This window comes from Ylistrum balloti, unplaced genomic scaffold (assembly GCF_031769215.1).
Source record: "Ylistrum balloti isolate Yb309-2 unplaced genomic scaffold, AGI_CSIRO_Ybal_v1 Utg369900, whole genome shotgun sequence".
Classification (NCBI taxonomy): Eukaryota; Metazoa; Mollusca; class Bivalvia; order Pectinida; family Pectinidae; genus Ylistrum; species Ylistrum balloti.
Genome location: NW_026782028.1, coordinates 507,530 through 513,852, shown reverse-complemented (window position 1 = coordinate 513,852; position 6,323 = coordinate 507,530). Strand labels below are relative to the sequence as shown.

Here is a 6,323-nt window from a genome sequence, read left to right as displayed (position 1 = left end):
GTACCAAATATTTGAAGAAAATGTATTGTTTATTCACACTGTTTGACCTATGACTCAGTTATAGCTTGTTAATAAGATGGTGTAATGTACTGCACTCTCAACAGTCTGTTAAGGACACTTAGGTATATGCAAGAGTCTGATTAGCTATAGTACACTGTAATGGTAATCAACGTGCTCGTTGTCGCCTCCTCCAAATTGCTGACACTGTGTACAAGAACGGGTTGAAGGCGGCATTGACCGGCAGCACAAATACCATTACCCAGGCATACACGTCATTTGAAATCTCAAATCCAATTTTTGACATAACACCTGAAAAATGGAATAGTATCTGACAATTATTCTTCTCATTAAAGGTTAAACAACACTATAAGCAGTGATGAGGACGAGAAAAAACAGTATGCATTTAAAGCGCATGCGTTGTCATTACAATTAATTATCTACCGAATTTAATGCAAATAACCTGAGCAAATTACCTTTGTACTAGGACTAAAAGAAACATCATATTACGAGTTAGCTCAACTAACTCAAACTTTTATTTTTGATGGCAAGAATCTTTAATTATAACGACCATTTATTTTATGCTGTAGATAAACTTTTTTACAGATGACCATCTCTTATGTCAGTTATTTAATTTGAAATGAAATATATTCTTGATTTTTGATGACTTGATCGGTCAAGTAGAATACTCATTTTCACTCTAAGCCCTAAAATATGACATTACACTAATCATGATTTTGCTGATCCTTTGACCTTGACTTTAGCGTCGTAGTAAAAGATCAAGTCTTGTAATTAAATATACAAATATCACCTACCCATGACACCGATAGGAAACCAGCAGCAGAAGTCAGTTGCTACCACCAGGAAGAGGGTTCTAGCTACTGACAGGTCTCGTTGTCGAGTCCGCGACGAAGCTACCCGACTCCCACCACTTGTCACAAGGCTTTTAAACATGCAGAGTTGGCCTATGGCTATGATGACAAAGACGAAACTGTTCAGACAAACGAACACTGCAAAAGAATATTCCGAACCAGGTTGTTCGTCACCTGTCAGTGGTAAGGCAAGACACAATCCTGATTGAGAATAATATTCATCCTTGAAGTAGAATTGCAGAGAAATAGCAGGGATGATAGCAATTGTGATAGCAACGCACCACAAGAAAAATGAGAATAAGCAAGCCTGTTTCCACGAGATATTTCGCCGAGAAAGACGGGACATGGGAGATACTATGACAATCACTCTGTCTATTGTCACCATTAGTATAAGGAACGTTGACATTTCACTAGAGACATTTGATAGAATTCCAGCTATGGTACATATAATACTCTTTCTCCAATCCTGATCATTCCATGCGTACGTGTTTCGATAATTGACATCAACAGTGCCTATTATCAACAGGTATATACCCATAAGGAAATCCGACACACTCAAATTCAGTACAAAAATCGAATAACTCCTCCCGATATTATCTCTATCAATATATAATCGGTAGAACATTACAGCAAAGTTTCCGATTAGGGCACAAACTCCAATTATCCAGAGAAAAACTCGAAGTAAATCTGAACCTATCAAATTATCACACGAAGATATCCTATAACGATTTAAACAACTATCTTCGGCAACCGACTTAGGCTTAACACAACACATGAATGGAGTATCACTTACTAAAAAAATCAGATTGTCTAAACCTTCAAACATATGTTGCTTAACTTTCAGCTTGTTCCCGATAATGATCAAATGAATTAAATTACTATGATTAGTGAACGTACTAAAAGTTAAACTTGAAAAATCATTGTATGATATATCGAGATATTGAACAGAGGCAGGTAGGGTGGGAAGAGAAGTTAAAAAATTTCCGCTTAAAATCAACATTGTTACATTCAGTATACTTCTTAATGAATCATCATTGAGGGACATTATCCGATTGTTTGATAGGCCCAGAAATTTAAGTCTAGGTAACTCATTAAATATGTTGTCAGGTAGAACTGATATCCGATTGTTATATAGGTCCAGTGACTCAAGTACAGGGAGACCTCTAAACGCCGTATCGGCTAGAACTGATATTATATTGTTGTCTAGTAAAAGTACCCTGAGTCCAGAGAGACCGTAAAACACATTGGTTGGTAATTGGTTTAACTTATTATATGATAAATGCAACGATACAAGACTTGACAGGTCGTCGAACAAGCTTTCGGGTAATGACACAATGCCATTATTAGATAAATCCAGTGATCTGAGGCTTTGTAAACCATTGAGAAATGTTTTGTACAACTCATTGATATTCGTAATAGCTAAATAACCAATGTTTGATAGGTGTAGAAAACCCGGAGATATTGAATCGTTCCATACGATATAGGAAGGTGTCCGTACAGTCCCCAGGGAAGGGTCGCTGAAGTTGACTATGAGACCAACACACATACAACTAGGTTGGCACGGATGGACACATACAGATTCGTCATCGGAATCTGGACACTGGCTTTTATCGTCACATACTTCTTGAAGAGGAATGGTGTGGCTATAAGGACAATGATGTGTTCCTGCACAGTTGTGTAGTCCTGAAACAATGGCTGTTTATTGTACTTACTAGTACACACAACACAATTATCGACGATGATATCGGTTTTCAGCTAGAAATATACATCTATTATTCTTACTAAGACTACTCACAGGAATTGATAGATAAAACTAGATCGTCCACGAGAGTCCCGCAAATGTCAACAAAGTAAAGTTAAATTTCGTGTTTTGGCGTAGGATAAAGGAACGATTACACCTGATATATACTCCATTGACCTCATCTATCATCGCATACAGTAAGGAGACAACTCATAATTCAAATTCAACGCTATGTCATCCTATTTCTTGTATTAAATGATATTTTATTCTAATCTAACATAAAAAAAAGGTGTTAAGCATGTTGATCTCTTTTCACCATGTATGTAAAAAACAATCTCTCGGTGGATTTAATATACCAACCGCAGTTGTCTCCCGTTTCTTGTCTCGTGCATCGTATGTCACATCTGTAGCTGACGTGCTGACAAAAACGAATCGGACACTTGGCAGTCTCCTCATAGCCATATCTTTTTCTTCCTAATGTAATACATAAAATTATCCTGTTGTACTAGAGGATTTCAAAGGCATTAAATCAATCATTGGTCGTGATGTCATCACGGTATTGTTATGGAAATACTAGGAAACAGAATACTCAACATTAGAAGTTAACGTTAACAATATATCTAAAAATTCATTAGATGGAAAAAAATATATATCCATAAGCATTCGGGAGACCACTGTCTTGGTAAACTATCCAGGATGACTTATAGTACATTATAGCACACAATGGCTGCACTGATATCTATACTTGAAAAAAACCCGATACATGTTCATTAAAAGATACCGAAAATAGAGTTGGAGTCTCAGGCATAACTTCGTCCACTGTAATAACTGGCTTTAACCACCGTGATTGGTCAAGTTCTCTGTACTGTTCCGCCGAGATAATGACCAGTGACAATTACCAAGATAAGCACATGTGGTTGAGAAGAATCTAGGCCATACAAGAATACCATGTAATAATGTTCTATATATTGTGTAACAAAGTTATGTAGAATGTTCCCACACAGACTTAAGAGTTCCTGGTCCCTGACTTTACCGAGTTAACACAGTCACCTTCAGCATTGCCTTCAATAGTTTTGCACACTAGGTACGACAACAAAATACTGCAAGGGGCTGTTGTGTGAAGTTTCTTGTAGCTGACTGCCACGTCATGTGAAAGCCGGTCTTGGAATATTTACCGCGGGAAAAAGGGCGCGGTAAATTCAAACACTTGTAATAAGTATATTTATACATTCACGATAATAAAGAGGCATTGCCCTTTGTTATATATTGAAAATTCAGTATTCATATACATGTATAAAAGGAACAAAATATCAATTAGCAATCGTAAATTGAACAAATTAAGGTTTTAATTATTTAAATTCAAATTGCACCGGAAAAATAACAAAAAATATTTTTGTCGATTGTGGGATATCAACAATAAATTGAATTACGTTTTCCAAATAAATCTCACGGAGTTTGGAGCGTCATTAAGATGTTTAGAGGAAAGCTAAAATTAAATGCATTTACCCAGTGATCTAATTGACAGCCAAATTAATTTCTATTCATTTGCAATATTTCATTAAGTATAGTTTCTTTGCACACTGGAAAATGCTCCTTAGGCTTAATCAATTACCTATAATGTCTAAAATTGACATTGAGTTTACCATGCTTATTCAAAAATGCTCACAAATAATAACAAAATATCCTATAATATTACATAAAGTCATATGAATGTGTACTTTGTTATATCTGTAACAGTTATTAAAAACTAATCCTATGATTACGATAAATTTCAACTATGACAAAAAATTTCCAAAATATTCTCGATCCGATTTCATCGCCGTCAGAATACTTAATATAGGCTATCCTTTAACCTTACTCCGAAACAAATATAAATTTTTAAGCACTTGTTTTACTTTTAAAGTAAAAATATAACGGAAATAGTCTACTCACTATTTTCTGACATCGAAATTTATTCATTTTTTATTTGAATGTGGATATTTTGTACAATCATAAGGAGTTATTCTGCGTCTTATACCTATAAAAGGATTAAAATACGTTTAACGGTTCTAAATATAAAACACAGTTAACATGTGTTAACGTACTATAACATTGCTTTCAATCGTAACCGTTTATTATTTCAGTGAAAGAAACCTTCATTATCTATATGACGAATCATTGCTGAATAATAAACAAATTGATAACAGAGAAGTGTGAATTTACAAATCCAAAACAAACTACAGATTGTTCATAGCATGGCATGGTTCCTGTTTCTACCAGTTTTTTAAAGTTATAAACTTAACCCGAAGATAGTTAAAATAACTATAAGATGTTTTTGTTAAATCTCTTCATGATTTCACCCATGATACTTTAAATGTATTACCTGTTGGACATTGTTGTCCAGGCGGTGATTCAGTCGTGTTAACAGAACGTTTTCTTCTGTTGTTTCCAATGTCGTCAACATGTTTCGAAAGTCTTTCATCACATTTTTCATTCTTTCCATGCCCAACATCATGAACAAAGTTCTGCCACTCTTCAAAGTTTTTCACCGGGTATTCGTATGCACAAATTATTCCGGTAAAAATAGAATTTAGAATTAAAAACATATAAACATTCATAGTTATGTAAACGTACGTACACCTCAATATTCACCCTGTGATTTTGAGTGATGATAATCTAATACGATTTCAGAATAAATCAATATATATCACCAGTCTGTCTACGATGACAATGCAGTGGTAGGATACGGACCCGCAACGTCCCGAACATTTGTTTTTAAACGATCAAACATTAATATTTATGTACATCGGCCAGAAATGATGCAAATCAATTAGGTTCATTGGTCGTTTTGTGATCAGAAATGGTATGATCAGCCAATCGTGTGCCTTTGTTATCAATATATTGCATGTATCTACATGCTTAAAACAGGATCCAAGCTTATTTCGTAAGGGAAGACACTTTTGGTTAATTTACCAAAAAATACCTGGCATAATATATTGCTGCTATTTACAATAGCAATATAAAAAAATATATACATAATAAGGAAGAAAATGATGGTTCGGATGTAAATCTGTCTGAAATGGTTTATGTATTTAGATTCAATATGAGATCAAGGAAATAACACGAGTGATACAGTCGTCCGTTTCCTTATGACTGTATTGTTTCAGTCTCTCACTAGCTACAGATTGTTATACTACAACATGTAGACCGAACCATTGCATTTATCCAGAAATGGAGAATTTCCTAAAATCTTTAAAAAGCATCATGCTGCCCTAAGAAAAACGTTATTTAGACTACAATATAAAAAGTACATTTCTTTTTATCATGTACTTGGGACTATTAAAGCTGTAACTTACACCGATAGAAATGCAGAATGAGATTTTCCCCATCCATAATGTTGTAAAGCACAAATTTAAGTGAGCCCTTGTTAAGATCATCTCTCTTTATCCACAACATGTATTATATTAATTGTAGTTAATGCTAATATGAAATCATGTTCGTTGATATTATTTTTTCAATGAAACTAGCTTATTAATGGGCACGAATATTGCCATTTTCATGTTCGTCATAATAATGGCGATGTTTCTTATTAGGAAATGACAATTCATGCATTACAAACGACACAGAAACAGTAGAAAACAAACAAACAAAAAACAAAAGCACCTCAACATATACCTTCGTGGCTAATTGCACTATACATACGGTAGATTCGAACCAATCCTACACAATGTCCT

General features: G+C 34.6%; 1 pseudogene; it reads right to left on the bottom strand.

The window, feature by feature from the left end:
* Positions 1-255: 255 nt before the first annotated feature.
* LOC132546650 (G-protein coupled receptor GRL101-like) lies at positions 256-3,072 on the bottom strand (annotated as a pseudogene).
* Positions 3,073-6,323: the final 3,251 nt, after the last annotated feature.